The sequence below is a fragment of the Emydura macquarii genome, unplaced genomic scaffold (assembly GCF_026122565.2).
Source record: "Emydura macquarii macquarii isolate MOO-44397 ecotype Brisbane River unplaced genomic scaffold, CSIRO-AGI_Emac_v2 contig_431, whole genome shotgun sequence".
Taxonomy (NCBI): Eukaryota; Metazoa; Chordata; order Testudines; family Chelidae; genus Emydura; species Emydura macquarii.
Genome location: NW_027130568.1, coordinates 1,226,117 through 1,245,552, shown reverse-complemented (window position 1 = coordinate 1,245,552; position 19,436 = coordinate 1,226,117).

The window sequence follows — 19,436 nt, the reverse complement described above, 5'->3', positions numbered from 1 at the left end:
AAGGATAATTAGAAGAAAAATTAAAATAAAGCATCTTCCCACATGTTCCTCGTAAGAAATGTTAATTTTCAGTGTAAAAATTGTTGAACAATGCTCATGGTAATACCTGGTGTATTGTTATAATTTTTTTAAGGAAAGTGTATATCATTCACATGCTCGTTTTACTAGTAGAGTAAACCAGAATTTAAAAATTGGCAATTTATAGCTAACTACTATGATCCACTTCATTTTATGCCTTGATAGTATCAAAAAGCAGAAAATTTGTGGCCACCATTAGTTGATCCCTTTTTGACATGTCAGAAAAGATAGTCTTAATCTTAAAATCTATGTTGCCCTGTACTAAAACCTTTTCATTTAATATTAATAACTTTTAGGACATCCAGTTCTCATTAAAATAATTATAAATGTTTTAGTTTGCTGCCTTTCCCAGGGCTGGGAGGGTTTTTTATTTTATTATTATTTTATTTTAAATAAGTCAGAATGGTCACTTCAATGATATGCTGTTGCAGTCATACAGCGTAATTTTTGACTAATAAGAAATGAAAATGATGGGCTCTTTATGAAATCCCATGACCCTCTCAATTAATCATAGTAATCTTCAAAAATTGAGAAGCAAAAGACCTATTACTGTTGTCCATTTTTTCTACCAGTTTAGGATTGCTGCTTAGAGTATTTTTAATATTTTGTTCAGCTTAGTTTTTAATGTCCCACATAACATGGCTTCCATCATTTCCTTTGGGGGACTATTCAATTTAATAGAGCAATAATGACAGCTTTTAGGTGGGCTTTTTCTCCCCATCATTTAAATGTACTGAATGGTCTGTTCCTTTGGGTGCATTCACTCAGAGTGGCATTAGAGAATATTGAAAAATATGCATGCTGCCTCAAAGCCATCATGCTAGAGAGCCAGATCCAAAGCCTGCTGAAATCAATAGGGATCTTGCCATTGACCTCAATGAATTTTGGATTATGCCCTTTAATTCTTATCCATCTAATAAAAGGCCAGTCATTTCAGACTCCCAGCATATAAGCTGATGAATACAGTGACTGTACTAAGATCATTAATGACCTTTACAGAAGGCTAGACTATAAAATGCAATAACATGCAAATTGTGCTTCCCTACACTTTGTAGTGCAGAAGAGAGTCAGAGCATGGTAATCACATTCAAATGTGGCAGAAAATTATGGGACATGATAAGTTTGCATGCCTATGAATATTAACTGCCAAAAGAATCAAAATTAGGAGAGATGGAATTGGTGGGATGTCAATAAAATAAATGCATTCATTGAGAGGTTACAGTAAACTCTACAGTAGTAAAATGCTATGGCTGACACACAGGATAAAAGGGAGTTCTAGGAAGTTCTTTCCATAACAAAAAGAAATATATATTGAAAAAGTGTTTAATGAACCACGGCTGGAATACCAGTGCCCAGCAGTGATAACTTGAAGGTGTTTTTTGTTTACATGTGAATAAAGTAGGCTAAACAGAGGCAAAGAAGTTGCTTTCCTCCATATCCATTCTTGACCCTCTCCAGTCTACCTCCTGCCCTGCCTACAGCCCTCCACTGAAATAGGTCTCTCCAGAATCTCTAATGACCTCTTCCTGGCCAAAGTTCAGAACTTGTACTCCCTGACCTGTCAGCTGCCTGTGGCACTATCAGTCATGCTTTTTTCCTTGAAATCTCATTCTTCCATCTTCCAACAAGTACCTTCACACTTTCCCCCATGCTGGCCCTCACACTTGGGAGAAATTCCCTATAAACAGCTGCAAAGCTGTCTCATTGTGTTCCTTCAAATTGCTCCTGGAAACTTTCCTTGTGCTGTGATACCTACAAAAAACTTGACAACAGGTAGCAGCTGGTGAGCTGAGACCAGGGCCTATCGCACTGACCAGTTTTGTCTCATGGTTTTCTTGTGCTCCCCACCTATCTATCTGTATCCACCTCTTGTCTCATATGAAGATTAGAAGTTCTTTGGAACATCTTTTTGTTCTGTGTTTGTACTGCACCTAGCACAAAGGAGTCCTTGTCCATGATCATGGCTTCTAGGTACTACCACAGTACAAATAATAATGTTAATGTGAACCCTCTCAATTCATGGTTAAATGCAGAATACATTATTTAGATATTTACATAAAAGCCTTTCTCATCTGTAAATGGGTGGTGATGTTCATTGCCGATCTGGAAAGGAAATTGGGAAAGCAGCCTCTGAAAGTGTTTCACTTTTTTTCTCTTTAAGCAAATGGAGATCTTTGGGCAGTTCTGGTAGAACTTTGTTTGGTTTTAGTTTTGTCTTTCCCTTCTGTGACATTTGAAATTCTTCTGCTTCATTTTAATACATGAGAAGTTGAAGTATTTGACTTTGTTGCTGGTACGCCTCATGAAAGTAGGAAGGTTTATCAGATCAGAGGGGGTATAGCAGCTAAAATAGAGATGTGCAAGATTACTCAATGTATTGAAAAATAACTGCACAGAGTTAATGCAAATTGGGGTTCCTCAGCAGTCAGTGGACAGAAATGCATAAGTGAGAAAAAACTGTATAGAATACATCAGTCACCATGCATTACCTCTGAGTTGTGATTGGCTGAGACAATTCAATTTCCATAGAATAATTAAAAGCTGAATACCCTAATGGGAGCATTCAGACATTTGAGAAGATAGTAAATGTTCTTTATCATTGCTTGTTAGAAGAATACTATTAATTAGGATATAAAGTACTGTGCGTTACCGGGATATAAATATGTTAATCAGTTGTCAAGGTGAAATGTTTTCATTCACATTTTTATTCCGATGCAGCTGTTTACAAAGTAGTAAAAGTTCAGTCAAGGATAGCTTCAAAATAAAACATCTATTAAGCTTTGCAAAAGGTATTTGTTCTCTCTCTCTTTTTTTTTAAGGCAAGTGCACCTGGGAATACCTGTATGTTAATAAATCAAAGTGCTGTTTGACTGAATGTTATGTCTAAAGCCTCTAAAACCAAATTCAGCTTCAGTCATCAGATAATAAGGTGTGGATTCAGTGAACATTTTTATTGCGTAAAGATATTGGGTTGTTAGGCAGATTCATTTTGAAACAAGTTTTCTTGAGTGTGTGTGTGGATGCATGCATGCATGGGTGTACATGTATACACACTGCTCCCTGTATCTGCAAAGATGCTCCAAGATTAAAAGGAAAAAAAAGACACACACACATTCTGAAGACTGCTGAAGGGGTGGCTGATTATTCAGCTTCTGATACTAATTAAATAGTATTAAAGTTTTCTAACTTCTGTTACATAAATATTTCAGAGATTAAGACCCTGATTTAAGAAATTTAAGAAACGTGTTTAAGTATAAGTGCAAGAATCATCCTGTGGACTTAAGTGGCACTACCCAGGTGATTTAAATGTACATACATTTAAGTATCTTCCTCAATCTGGGCCTAAAGTGGCTAATCATAGGATACAAGGAAACTTATAATGTAAGCAGTCATGGGATAAGAAGGAAGATCCTTTCATGGATCAGTAACTGGTTAAAAGATAGGAAACAAAGGATAGGAATAAATGGGAGAGTTAAATAGTGAGATTCCCAATGATCTGTACTGGAATCAATGCTGTTCAGTATAGTCATAAAAATCTGGAAAAGTCAACACTGAGGTGGCAAAATTTACAGACAATGCAAAATTACTCAAGATAGTAATGTCCAAAACTGACTGTGGAGAGTTACAAAGAGATCTTACAAACCTGGGTGATTGGGCAACAAAATGGCAGATGATATTCAATGTTGGTAAGTGCAAAGTAATGCATGTAAACACAATCCCAACTATACATACAAAATAATAGGATCTAAATTAGCTGTTACCACATCGGAAAGAGATCTTGGAAGCATTGTGGATAGTTCTCTGAAAACATCTGTTGAATGATCAGTGACAGTCAAAAAGGTTAACAATGTTAGGAACCATTAGGCAAGAGATAGATAATAAGACAGAAAATATTATAATGTCACTACATAAATCCATGGTACACCCAACCTTGAGTACTGTTTACAGTTTTGGTCACCGCATTTAAAAAAAAAAACAATAGAACTGGGAAAAGTACAGAGAAAGACAATGAAAATGATTAGGGGTATGGAACAGCTTCCATGTGAGGAGAGATTAAAAAGATTGACTGTTCAGTTTAAAAAAGACACAAGTAAGTGAGGATATTATAAAGGTCTATAAAATATAAATGGTGTGGAAAAAGTAAATAGGGAAGTGTTATTTACCCCTTTACATAACACAAGAACCAGGGGTCACCCAATGTAATTAATTGGCAGCAAGTTTAAAACTAAGAGAAGGAAGTACTTCTTCACACATTGTACAGTCAGCCTGTGGAACTCATTGCCAGGGAATGTTGTGAAGGCCAAAATTATACCTGGGTTCAAAAAAAATTAGATATGTATATGGAGGATAGATCCATCAAGGGCTATTAACCAAGATGTCAGGGATGCAACCTTTTGATCTGGGTGTCCCTAAACCTCTGACTGCAGAAGTTGGGACTGGACAACAGAGGATGGATGACCTTATATTGTCCTTTTCTGTTCATTCTCTCTGAAGCATCTGACACTGGCCACTTTCAGAAGACAGGATACTGGGCTAGATGGACCATTGGTCTAATCCAGTATGGCTACTCTTATGAAGCTACAAAGTAGAGTAACTATTTTTCCTATTCATTTCCAGCCCACAACATAACTTCTTATAAGGCACTCAGATCCCATGATGAGAAGCATGGTATACAAACTTAGATAGTTATAGAACCTGATTCTCCAATGCCTTATGTGGTCATTTACAGCTATGAAGAGTGGATGTGATATGTTACCAAATCAGAAAACTAGCATGGACAGGTGCGAATAACAGAAATACAAGATTATGGGGAATCATGCTCACATTTACAAAGTTTGGTGGACTGTTTCCAATTTATAAAGGGACAGTCATGAATTTTAGTCCTTAAACTAAAGTGGAATTTTCTGTTTGTAAGTGTCTTCTAATATATAAAATTGTCAAGTTTTATTATTGTGTACCTCAGCTGTGAGTAATTTAAAAAAACAAAATAACTTTATTTTAATTAAAGTAAGTCTAGTACATAAAGCTGTGCATTCATATGGGATCTACAATAAAGACAGTTTTGTTTTATTTATTTATATATTTTTTTATTTTGAAATGATTCCATTAAATAAATCAATAAGAAAACAATTTATTTTTGTTAATGATCCTGTGTGTTTGTCATGTTTTGCGATATCAGGACAACTTGTTCAGAATGCTGTGGGTGACTAATTATATATGAATCATGATATAGGTTTTAACTGTAGGTGTTTTCGGCTTTAAGTCCAAAATGTACTGTTTATTCTCTCTGTGAAAGTAGAATACCTCTGTTTTTATCCTGCATTTAGGAGCAATTGTATAAATTACAACTAGCAGTAGTCAGAAGAATAATTAGCAAACATCATGGTAATTAACATAATAGAATTTCAAGTATACTGTTATAACAGAGTTACTAAAAAAACTGACATATTACAAACATGTTGATACAATATGACAGCTAGTGAGGTTCTCAATGGTCCTGTCTACAAAACCAGCTGCAGGAGCATGGTGAGTGTCTCAGGGACCTGACTTACACAATAATTTTGTTCTTGCTTTTTCCTTTACTTCTAGAAAAACAATTGAATAATAATTAAGTCTCTATAATTTACAATAATCATATTGTAATGGAAACAATAGAAAAATTATAGGAAAAAAATCACAAATGTGTTAAGGTGTGGAGGTCTAACAAGTATTAAGCAGATAACATTCCCAGCAGACACTGTGGGTCCAATTATCAGAGTTGATGAGGATCTAGGGGAATTGCGGGTACTCAGGTCCCCTGATGGTGGTCATGTTTTTTATATCTTGGTTCCAATTCATGGTGTCCAGAGGACTCTAGTATTGGGGTCTGATAATTATTGTCTTAACTATAAATTAGAATTGAGTTTTCAGCCTTTATGTTTTACAGTTATGGAATAAACTTCCTGCTCATATTCAGAAAGCTAATCTGTTGCAGTTCTAAAATTAAAATGAAAAGGCAGATGATTGATGTTGCTTTTAATTTTGTTGGAGTCATAAATCATCCTGTGACTTTCTGAGAAGGGTCCTGCGTTTTGTGTTTATTATTAGGTCACAGAGCATCCTCTTTCTTGGTCTCTTCACTGCCATTCTCTTATTCAAACCATGATGTAACGACGCTGACTTCATAGCGTATATGGATAGTTTGAGCCTGATTCTCATTCCACTTAAACCAGCATGACTCCATTGTAGGATGCCCAGATGTCCTGATTTTATAGGGACAGTCCTGATATTTGGGGCTTTTTCTTATATAGGTATCTATTACCCCCTACCCTTGTCCTGATTTTACATACTTGCTATCTGGTCACCCTACTCCACTGACACACATGAATAACAACGGTGTGATGTCAGAATCAGGCTCTTTGTCTTCAGTGCTACACAATATTAATATTGGTGATTGGAGCCTCTAATAAGAGAAAATGTGTGTGAGGACTGAAATAGAAGGAAAGGCTCTTTCCTAATGTGATTTTTTTACATTTTTCAGAATAAAGAATAGCATAAATCCCAGTTTTTTGAGAGAGCTGTCATAAAATGTCCTTGCCCAATTACTATTAATTCAGGAGGCTGTGTTCCAGCTATAATGGCTAAGCAATAAAATATCCTATTATTAAACATAAACTTCCACCTCTTTATTTGTTAATGTTTTGGCACATAAATTATGCTTTCTTGCTTAGCAAAGTGAATATTCAAAGTCATTAGTTGGAACAGACATGTACCAAGTAAACTTTCCCATAAGAATTATATAAATGTACTGTTATAGTATTGGGTTTTTTTTCAATGCTCTTATCTATCCACAAGTCAAACCTACCAATGATGCTGACCTGCATAGCAGTTTCGTATTGTGGGTGCCCAGTCATTAAGGACTTACTTTGAAAACATCCAATTTATCTCATTTGTATTCTCAGACATAGTTAATCTCACACAGGAACTCCATCAATGTTCATAGTCAGCAATTTAGGAATTTCCATACCAAATGAGACAAGAGATCCACATAGTCTGTTGTCCTGACTGACAGTAGCCAGGGCAAGAAAAATCCCTATTACTGACAATTATAGAATAACCTGCATACTGGAGAAGTTTCTTCTGAATCCCATCAAATGTAGGAGTTAGTTTATGCCATGAAGGATAAGGATTTTTACCCTATCAGGCAAAAAATCCTATCTATTATGACATGGTTGGTGCCATCATCCATATAAAGATTTAATCCTTTTTTGAATCCTACTAAGCTCTTAGCCTGTAAGATATTTTGAGACATTTAATTCCACAAGTTCAGTATGTTGCGTAAGGGCAGAAAAAATATCTTAATTTTCTGCCTTTCAATTTCACTAAATGACCCTTGTTCTTGAATTATGAAAGAGGAAAAATAGGAGTTTCCAATTTACAGTCTGTATATTTCTTCTTATTATTGTATATATCATTATCATGTCTCCTATCTAAACTAAAGTGTTCCACTCCTCATCTTTTCAGTCCCTCCTCAGATGAAAGTTTTGATAGAATATGTGGTCTTCCGATAAGTCCTAATTTCAGTATTGAAACTTTGTGACAATTGACAAGCATGTGAAAATACTCCTGTTGCTGATGTGCCCCCCATGTCAATGGAGTTAGGCTGGTTATTCAGGATGAGAATCAGGCTCAAACTATCTTTATTCAACTCAGATACCCTATGAACCCAGTTTCATTACCTCATGGATATTTCAAACTTATTACTGGAAGAAATTTTTTTAATCAACATCCATAATGTCTCATAGCAGCATATCATGGTGGACAGACCAATGAAAGGCTTAAATCTGCCTCAAGCAGAAGATATGGATCTGATTCTACTTTGACTCCATATTAAAAAATAAAGGGGAGTCATAGGACGTATTTTGCAATTTCTTCCTATTGGATACAATTACCCTATACTATTTCCCTTTAAGTACAGTATTTTCCTTTCAAAGGCCTTGATCTGGCAGTCAGATCTGAAAGAGCCAGACTGTTTTGCCTGCATGGAGCCCCATAGACTACAATGTGACTCTCCATGGATGCGTGGATCCATCCTTATGTATCCAGCTGCAGGACTGATGCCTTAGATAATGTATATTATTCATCTCCAGTTGTGCAGCTAATAGCTCTTCTTTACCCTCAACATCTTATGTCTAGAGGGAAAACATTCTTTACTAAAGTGTCAAACGTCACTGAAAGCTGGATTTGGACTTTTTTAATTTTGTGGAGGAGGGTTTCTAATAAAGCTAAGAGACAACATAATATTGAAGTCTTTGCCATTAAATCTAGAATGGGAAAAGGATTGGAGAGTAAGGAGGATTGTAAGGAAGAATCCCGAATTAGTAGGGGTTATCGATAGAAGACTTCAAACTATTTTTAGATTAATAAATTATAAAGCCTGAAGGGACCCTTGTGATCATCTAGTCTGACCTCCTGTATACCACATGCCATAAGACCGTCCCTCCCCCCTTCCCCCCGAATTAATTCCTGTTTGAACTGAACATATAATTTCTATTAGCAATCTAACTAAATTAATCAGATCGGGGGGAGGGGGGAGAAGGCAGATTATTCCATATCTGTATAATGCAGGGTACTTGCACTATCATCTGAAGCATCTGGTTTTGGCTGCTGTCAGAGACAGGATACTGGTTGATATGGACTGAGCTGTCTCGTTGTTTCAATATTTTTAAAATTTAAGCAAAGGATGACAGTGTTATTCACAAAACTTAAGTGGCTGAGATGCTCTTTTTGATTATTTTGATAATCTTTTTTTTTTTTTCATTCAAACTTTCTCAAGATTTTCTGTAGGCATGAAATAAATGATTTTGCTTAACTCTTTTTCAGCTTGATCATTTGACTCTCCTAGTGAAGCTTAACTGTGGGTACAATACTCAAGAAAAGTTATTTCAAGATTTTTATATAATGGCTGCACTTAAATATCTTGCATTTGGAAAAGTTCCACCCATTTCAGAGAGATTCCTTGTATTGAAAGTGGGAATTACTTACAGAACATGTAATATCTCTCAAACTAGTAGAACTATGTGAACCAACTATAAAGACTGTAGATCTTCTAGTCCTTTGTTCAGAGTGTCCAACCCTGCTTCTATTTCCACTAAATCAAAGGCCTTTTCACACTCCATAAAAGCACAAACTTACAGCAGTCTTCTTCAGCACCTGATTTACTGTCTCTAGATGACTCATGACTGGTAAATTACTCATGAATCCCTGCTTGCTGTCATGACTTATTAATGTCCAGAAATCATTTTAATCTGTTCACTAGCACTTTTGTGAAGATCTTCATGTAAAACACTAAAAATAAGCTGTTGGAAGTATAGTTCAGGGGTGGCCAAACCGTGGTTCGTGAGCCACAAGTGGCTCTCTTTGCAGTTAAAGTGCGGCTCATGGAGCCCCCTACACCGCACCATTCTCTGCCTACCAGACTGGGGTGAGGAACTCAGAGCTTCTGCCCTATGGCAGGATGGTGGGGCTAGAGGATTCTGCCCAGTGGGGAGGAGGACCACGGGGGATTAGTAAATTTGGCCACTGCTGGTGTAGTCTTGAGGACCTTGATGTTTTGTTTCTTAACTGACATCCACCTTTGAATTTCTGCAGCATCTGCATATTTACACACTGTATAGTTGCATTTCTTTTCAGATAAATAGCGTGTTAAATAATGAATAGCGGAAGGCAAGCTTTTCCGGAATTTCCCAAACTCTACTATGAATCGGAACAAACAATATGAGATTTGGTGACTGTGTGCAAACTACTTCGCTATTAATAAAGGCCACATTCTGCATTGCTTACTTGTATAAAATGATCTTTGGAATCAATGATGATTATGCTTAGTTTTTGACCTAAAGTTACATCACATGACTATTAGTATGTTGTGTGGGACAAGTATAAAAAACAAGTTAATATGGTATAATGTGTACTATTATTATTTATTATTTGTATTGCTGTAACACCTTGAAATGTGCAAATGCTAAACAAAAAGAGAGTCCGTGTCTCAAAGAACTGTCAATAAGTGCACTACTAAAAAGTTTCTACTGCTGTTATCACAGTTAATATAATATCATTAAGTACACTGCTATTCTTCCATTTTTAAAATGGAAAAGAAAGACAAAAAGGCACATGTTGAGATCCACGTACACTCAGGGCAGGCTTTTTAACTTTATTGCTTATGAAATGAGCGTTGCTATTGTTTTAAAATGTATTATACCTTCACACAGAGGTGTTTATCAACCAGTCAGCTGTTTAAATAAGAACACTGAAAGGCACTTATCCTCATTGTCAAAAATGCCTGAATTCTTTTAACTCAGACCTTCAAAAAAATAAATTTCAGGAAAAGACCAGGCATGGGAAGCTTCATCCTAAATATTGAAAGTATTAGGAAGTTAAGAAAGACTGATAACAATGGGCTTATAATGAAAACACTGGGCAACATAAACTGTTGCTAGGGCTCCATCTGTAGAGCAATGCTAGTACACTATTGCTGTATCTTAGATGGAAAACATGTAGCAATGAGACACATTTCCTTAATGCCATTTCTCCAGTACGCTCTTAATAGCCTAAATACAAGCACAAATATAACAAAATATGATTTTTCCCTTTTGTCTCAGTTATGATTTTGATGAAAAAATTAAGACTGCTACAGAACAAATGGTGTAGTGAACGAAAGGGGTTAAAAAGGTACTATATTTTGATGACCAGAAGCCTGATTCAGTGAATGAAAAACTCCCATTGACATCAGTGGACTTTGGATCAGGATCTTAGTGTGGTATTTTCTGCAGTAACTAGAGTACCATTTTAGCATCTTTCTTTATACCAGTAGAGATTTGTAGATGATATTCCTTTAAAGGTTAGCTCAATTAAAATGCAGTTCTAACTATTAATTTATTTTGAAAACAGTGTATGCAGAATAAAGGTGGAAAGTTCAGATGCTTCTGTAAGGAATACTGTTATATTTCATATTTATTTTGTTTGTTTATTTTAATTGCATGTCAGCCATAGCTTGATGCAAAATATGTCTAGTCTGGGTAGTATTAGATAATTTCTTTGCTATATTAAAAATATTTTATATATTTTTATTCATTTTTAAAAGATCAAGGGAAATATCAACATTAGAAAAATTAGCTACACTTCTTATGGAGTACATTCTTAAACATAAATATTAAATATTAAAATAAATATTAAGAATATTAAAAAACATAAACATAAATATTAGGATTGATAGATTTTTAACAAATGGTTAATCATATATTACAGATCATTACAGAGACAAAGAGGTCAATAAGTTGCTTCTAGCCATGATTTACTACCACCTACAATGCCTTCCATTTAGGTACTTATATACAACAGCAGACTACTCATGTCAATATCATGCTTATAACAGCTATTAATCATTTACCAGCCATTCATAAATTAGTTATAAATGTAAATAATATACAATGCCTGAAAAACAATTAATATTTACGGTTATGAAGGTAAGAGTGAAGATATTCCTTCATATTCGCTGTGTGTCACCAAACCTACGCTTGCTTACGGCTGCTAAAATTCATGCTAAATTCAGTAAGCACATTCTCTACGCATCGTCTTAATCTTCATTCCTTTATGAATTAAACACATATTGTAAACAAGTTCAGTGAACAGTCACAGCCTACTCATTTTTTCCTTCTGTTTAAATTGATGACCCAGACCCATAAAGTGTACTAAACTATAATAATGGGCTAATTGAAAATAGATGATCCTTTTGGAATTGGCAATAAGTTGTGTAACATTAAAACCATCTTAGTAGAAAATTAGTTAGGAATAAAATTCTACAGAACCTAACCTTTGCATCCGTTAATAATTTATCCTGAAAAAGTGTTCTGTTGTCAATATGCGGATCCTTACACTAGGAACTAAACTCATAGGCCTGAACCTGCAATGAGCCTACATGCGCAGAGCCCCATTCATGTCAGGGCAGCTTCACGTGGGGTCTACCTTTGTGAGTCTATTTGGTTTGTCCATTTGGATCCCTTTGTAAAACTAGGGCCCAAAGCACCAAATTGTTTTGCAATAATGTATTAGATAGCGTATTCTGATCTTTTTTCCCCCCTGTGAATTTTCAGAACCCCACAACAAGGAAAAGAAATGCAGATTATCAGTGACAATAAGTCCCAGTCTTCTCAGGCAAAACTCAGTAAAAGATGATTTGTTTGTTGTTGCTGGGTTATATTGCTTCCTCTTTTGTGGCCTAGGAAGGACTTTTTCCTCACTGCAAAATTGGCACTATGTGAGATAGGATTTTCACCCTCAGAGCTCATAGGAGATTTGGCTTAGGGTCAGGGATTCTTTGTTGATTGATTATTGAACTTTTCTTAGCAGGTGTACAGTGTGAGTGAATTGAGGTAGCAGTGTGTACAGAGTTGCTATTGCAATCAACTTGTGACAGCTTGCTGGGGAGCCTGATTTGCATTCTAGGATGAAGGATGGGCTCAATGCCTAGAGCTACAAGTAGCACTTCTCATCTCAGTCATCATCCCTGGCACAAAAGATCTAGGAACCATGTATCAGGCTTGTTTTTAATAAGAGGTGTAGCAACCAGCATTAGACTTGGAGGAAGGCACACAAGTTGCAGGAGGGAAGAGTTTGGAGGAGATATGAGGAAGTCCATCTGTGTGCACATGGCTGGAATGCTACCTGCAATTGCAGAATCTCAGAAATAGTTCTTTTTAATAAAGAGCCAGGTTAGGTTTACCAGCGTGGAGTCTTTACATGTTGTTATCCAGCATGCATTGCATGAAATAAGAGGGGATTAGGCTTCACTTTTACAGCAATTTTCTAGGGAATCACATTGGATTTCTCTGTAAAGCTGTGGCCTTCTTTAACTATATTCCTCTCTGTGGTGTCTTATTGACTGTGTTTGTCTAGCCCAGTATTTAATTTTGAGGAATAATTAGATTACCAGGTTATAAAATTAATTTTTTATTTTATTTTTAAAACATTTTATTAAACCTGTCTGTTTTTCCTTAAAAAGCAGTTTGAAATTATTTGTTAATAATCTGGCCCACTTACAAGGCTATATTATTATTTACACTATTTTACTTTTAAAAAAAAAACCCAAACCATTATTTAGTGAACTCTTATGGCAATTTCTTATGAGGTCTCTAAAACTCTGGTCATACGATACAAAATTTGCAACAAAGTGTCTAAACTAGATTTTCAAGGTGTAGTAAAAAAAAAAAATAGAGCATACCATGTCAGAAAGAACAATAACTTTTTAAAAAAAACTCGATGCCACTGCATATAAAGAAGATATTGAGGTTGGTTTTAGATTCTGTTCTCTCTTAGGCAAAATACCAGATGGCATGGTAAACAACAAGAAGAAAAATATGTACTCTGCATATGCTGGCTGCCAGCAAAAATGCATTCCTCTAGGTTGCAGCAGGACCCACAATATCAGAAATGGATTTCAAGACTTACAGGAGGAGGAAAGGATTATATCAATCCTATGGCCTTTAATAAAACTGTTTTGATGTAAAATAATCTCCTAAGGCAGTGGTTTTCAACCTTTTTTCATTTGTAGACCCCTAAAAATTTTTGAATGGAGGTGTGGATCCTTTTTGAAATCTTAGACATAGTCTGCAGACTCCCAGTCACTGTTTTAAGAGAGGTTATCAAAGGCATAAATGGCAGTCAGGGGCCCAAATCCCATTGGAAATTAGTGGAACTGGTGTTTGTGCCTTTGCAAATCTCCCCATAGCGCTCAGTTCTGTGAGATGTTAAGCACCCTGAACTCCCAATGAATGGAAGTTGTGGGTGCTCATGACAAAGTCCACAATGGGTTTTCCAGCATCTGGCATCAAAAAGATTTTAATTCTGATTTATTGATACTGTTACCTTGAGACAATGTTGTACTTCTGAAATACTGTTTTTGCTTTTGTGCTGGTATATCTTCTACATTATCTATAGAGTCATCACTTGGGGTTTTAGTCCCTCAGCCTGCTACGACTTTGAGATGCCTTAACTTGATCAAAGAATTTTTCTTTGTTAGTTTTAATGGATATGTCTTTCATTTCTTTTTGTTTTGTTCTCATACGTCGACACAATATTAAAAATTGAAACTTCAAAGGTAAAAAACTATCCTGACAGTGTCCTATTGAGAATCAGCATCATCAAGCCAATGATGATGCTAATGTAAAATGCCAAGTGCTGTTAGTCTCAAAGATGCATTGAACCTGGTACAGACAGCAGGGAATAATGGCACATCTTCAAAAACTGAATAAGAAAAAATAAATTTGTTTATGCAGATATATAAACATAAATTCTATGGGGTGCAAAGAATGGCTTTAAAAATGTATTGGCGTGGGTGGTACCACACTTAGCATAATATCCTAGGCCTTGATTCAGGAGACTGTTTACTCACCTGCTAAACTGCAAACATATGCTCAAGCCCATCCCTATTCAGCAAAGTGTGTGCTTAAAGATGAGCTCCTGCATAAGCATTTTTCTGAATCAGGGCTGTATACAGGGGACCCATGTTGGACCCATGTCTGAATCTTAATATCTCCTTGTAGTAACACTTGTTGAATTGTTAGAAATACTGCGGAAGGCTCCCTTAAAGAGTGTTTATTAATATAATGTCTTGGAATGCTAAATTATAAATAAGAAGCTGAATTGGCATGTGCAATCGAGGCCAAGCAACATGCAGTATGCAGTTGCACTGTTCCAAGAGCAGGGCAAAAATCAGATTATGATGCAGAGAGCCAACTCTCTTCTTTCCTTTCCCTTGCTCCAGGATGAAGTGGAGCCAAGGCTTCACCCTTCTCCTGTCCCTTTCTGCCCTCCCATATTGGGAGAGTAGCAACCCAGTTCTGGCTGATCTCATCCCAGAACAGTGTCTGGTAAAGGAAGTAGACCAAGCAGGGGATTATGGGGACTAGTTACATCCCCTGACTCCTCTGCTTGGACACAAAGCTGAACTCTCAATTAAACCTACAGTAGGCTTGCACTTTTAGCAGAGAAAGCACTGACACGCTGTGGTTTCATTTTTGGACATAAATGCCTGCATATATATTAACAAAAGTACCATGTGGCTCCAGGTATTTGAAACTGCTCTGACTGCCACTCTTGTGCAAGCCTATTGATTTCAATGAGCAGGATCAGATACAATGTTCCTATGTCAAAGGCATTAATGCAGGAGATTAGTAGAAAATGTCTTGGCACCTACAGTATCAATCACAACAAATGTTTGATAGGTGGAATCTTCTATGGATTTCAATGCATCTATGCACCTTTAATGAAAAGATCTGGCACTATCTCTTTGTTGGGATTTAAGGAGCAGCCCATAACAAATGTTTACATTTGGTACTAGAGTAATTTATTGTGAAATATTATTATTTTAGGAGTCTGGTGGGCCCTGACCACACATACAGGAAAACAGACCCTGCCTCATTACATTTTTGTCAGAATGGAATAAAGAAGCCTGTTTGTTGAGAAATACCCGGTCCTTGCTGATTTACCGTGAACACTGATGGTCGCTTCAGTTGACTACTTGTTGCAACTTGTATGAGAAAATTATTGATCCATCTTTTCGAGGGCTAGATCAACCCCCTGAGCCCTCCAAACCCTACATTCTTAAGCCTTTAGTGCTTAATCCAAAAATCATTGCAGTTGATGGAAATCTTTCAATAATAATCTTTCCATCAACTTCAATAGGTTTAAGATCAGGCCCTTAAACCTGAGAAGCATCATTGTTGGTGTCACAGTGCTCTCACCTTACTGCAACATTTTCTTTTCTCACAGCAAAATCTGCAGCTCCTCCCTGCCTGCCCCTCTGCTTTCTATTCCCTGGCATCGTGTTTTTCTGCTGTGCAAAGCCAGCCGACAACTGTATTTCCTTTTCTAAGCTAGGAGGCCAGCCACCCTTTAGGATCCTCTGTCTTCTTATCTACCCTCATTGACCCCATTCTCCTGTCAGCCTGCTTATATACCTTTCCAAAACGGTGCCCTCAAAAATCACTGAGCTCTAGGTCTGATATGATAGAAATATTAGTTAATATAGACCTGATCTTTTTGGATCCTTGTAATTATCACTGGGTCTGTATAAAATGCCCTCTTGTTTCAGTGCACAGGATGGTCCAGATTATGTTTGTCTAACTCTTGCAAACCAATGTGTTCTTCCTTTCCCATTTGTTTTCATTTGCATGAGGAAACAAAGCTGCATGTTATGCAATAGACAATGAACACACCATAGTTGTCCATGAAGAGTGTAAACTTGCCTTCGAATTCAAGTTTGTCTCCCACATTAGATAGCTCCTTCATTACTATATGAATATATGAAAGTTGTCAAGCTCCCATGGCAATTGTTCCAGGGATCACAAAATAAAGTGTTAATATTTCATCCATGTATCAAACGTATCTCATGGAAAATCCCTGAGTAGCATTGGCATTCTTACTACATGTCTGCCTCAGATGTGGTTCTGAGGGATTTAACTTTGTGTCCATTGTTCTTATTGCCCTGGAGATTGGTTCTTGTAAACTTCATGAAGGCACACACAAAAATAATGCTAACAAAAATAATAGGGAAAAACTCACATGACAAAGAAAATCACAGCCTTCTGAGGTTCTCTAGTAGTATGATAAGCTGTTCCAACCTTGACTTCTAATAATAGTTCCTGTCAAGTAGACTGGTCTTCTGTTGTTTACATTTTAAATACTTAACATAAGAGGCAGAAGTTTGCTTGCTGGTTACAGACAGTCGGTACTGTTCATGGACTATGGGTGTCATCTAAAAAGAGTTGTGATTTGTATGTGTGTAGTGATATACTGTGCCTTCTCCATGCCTTTAAATATGCTACTGTGAACTCTGAGGACTGTTAATTGTGACACAAATTATTCAATCAAAAGTTTAATTTATTGGCAGCACTTTAGTAATTGCAGCTTGCTGCAGCTAGCAACTTGTAATTCTTCATTTTATTAAAGGTATTGAACTGTAGCCTCCTTTACAAATCTCTGAAAGAGACATCTCTCACATGGCAATGATATTGACTTGATATTTCCAGTGCAGTGATGTAAGGACTAGAGCTAAGTTACCTGGATAGAATGCTATTTCAGCCATTTATAAAATGAAGCACTTTACAAAATGTGTACGTCTCTAACAATGTTAAATCCTTCCAAGCTGAGCATGCTGTGAGAATGTTGATGTGGATTACATTTTTGTCAGAAAAATATTGAAGTGAATTATTTTAACTTTATCATTTCAATTTGATAGTATCAAAACATTTAGTTTTGACTTTTATATAATACAATGCTAATATTATACATAGTATATATCATGTTGTTTCAACACTAGAAACACATGTTTTAATGTTTCCAAATTGACATTTTTGGGAATTTCTGTGCCATGAGAAATTTTAACTTCTCATTCTGATTTGGAACAAGAACATCAGAATTGCCAACAGAGCAGAAATTCCATTTTCTGACTAGCTAAATTTATTCAAAGTTTATTTAAATCTATGTTTATACAACTTTCAGTGGTTCAAGGAATTATTTTCCATATACATCTACTTCCCCACTACCAACAGGCCCTTCTATCCTCTATCCACTTTTACCCAAATAGTCCTCATTCCCTTAAGAAATCCTGGCTGTTACCTGCCTGATTTGGGGGGAAGAGATGAAGGGTATTTGGGACTATGTTTGATTATATCAACATGTTACTCAAACCCATTTCAGCACCTTTGGGGGTAATATTATGTATCCTTATCCCCATTCCCTTTGTATGCTGGTGTGATCGCTCTCTGCTAACCCAGTCTGAGAGGAGCTTGGTGAGCACATTCTCCTCTATCTATTCATGGGTTAGCCAGATGGTCATTCTTCCTGTTGACGTCTTTATAGGTTAGCCAATAGGCTTCAGACTACTCTGTCACAGCCTGATAGATTGGGTTGCTCTCTCTCATCTTGTCTGGAGACATATGGATACACTAAAAGGACTACTGAATTTCAACACGTGTGGTTTGAACTGAGACAGACATCTGAAGCTTAGTCAGTTTAATTTAGATGATTCAGTTTTAATATAGTTCTAAAAATAGACTGAGATTAAGATCAATTATATCCTTAGTGGAATGATGTGAACTATCGCAAGTCTACTGGGTAGATATTGAGACCAGCCAGACCCTGCATGCATGAGACAGTATGCATGCAACTCAAAATCACTATAATGCTATAAGCTATGACCCCAGCTATCTCTCATCATGGCCTCAACACCAAGGCAGCTTGTGATTCCTTAATGCAATGCCTATGCCAAAGGTATTCTTTTCTAGCCAGCTTTGGGATTTTATGACTCCTGTACTCTGCTGTGGCAAAGTATAGAGGTCACAGTGGGCATCAAAATTGAACCCTGCATCTCTTCTCACAGAAGTAGGGTTGTGGGTGGAATATCATTGTTTCAACGCCATTACACATTTTTTTTATTGCTTGAACCGTACTTTCCTTCTGTTAGGTGAGTTACTGTAGACTTATATCTACTGTTCCACAGATGTGTACTGCATATCACTAAAACCCTTTCAGAGCAGAGTAGACCTCATACTGTAAGAGTAAAAATATTGAAAACCCAAACTGAGAAAATCTAAACAAGTTTGGTGATGAATCCGATTCAGAATCATCCACGTCTGTCCAAAAAGAATGCTAGCTAAGATGATCCCCCCCAGCAAATTTTCTCATGAAGAGGTTGATTTGAGAGACTTCAAGGCTTGACTTTCGTTCTTGTTTGGGACACATGATTGTTTTCTTATGAGGTACAAACGATTGGCAGTTCACACAAAACTGTTTTATTATAAAAAATTGTGTGTCAAATAGCTAAAGAGTTTTTGTCGCTTTTGGTCAAATAAGCTTTTCTATTCTGCCATTAAAATGAATGTTGTCAAGTCCTGAATAGTATTTTTAAAATGGTGTTATTTTCCTTCATTGTCTTGGATTATATTTATGTCCAGAAATATTTAAGATTTTTTTGTCTGTCTGTAAAATTCATACTGTAACTAAAAGTATTTTCCACTCAAAATGGCTCAGAAATGTTTTCCTTTGACAAAAACGAATCCGGTCAGCCACATAATAAATGCTAATAGTAAAACAGCATTCAGCAGAGAACTTGTATGCTTGCATTCAAATCTTTTATTTACTTTTTTTTAAAATTGGTTGAAATCAAAGCAAAATGTTTTGATTGAGCTGAAGAATTTTTTAGATTTTCAGTTCACAAGAATTTGTGAAAATGTGACTTTTTATCCCAATTTAAGACAGGAAAAAATTCCAAAATCTCAATTTTTCACAAGACAGGAAAACTATTGCCGACACAACTTTAATTC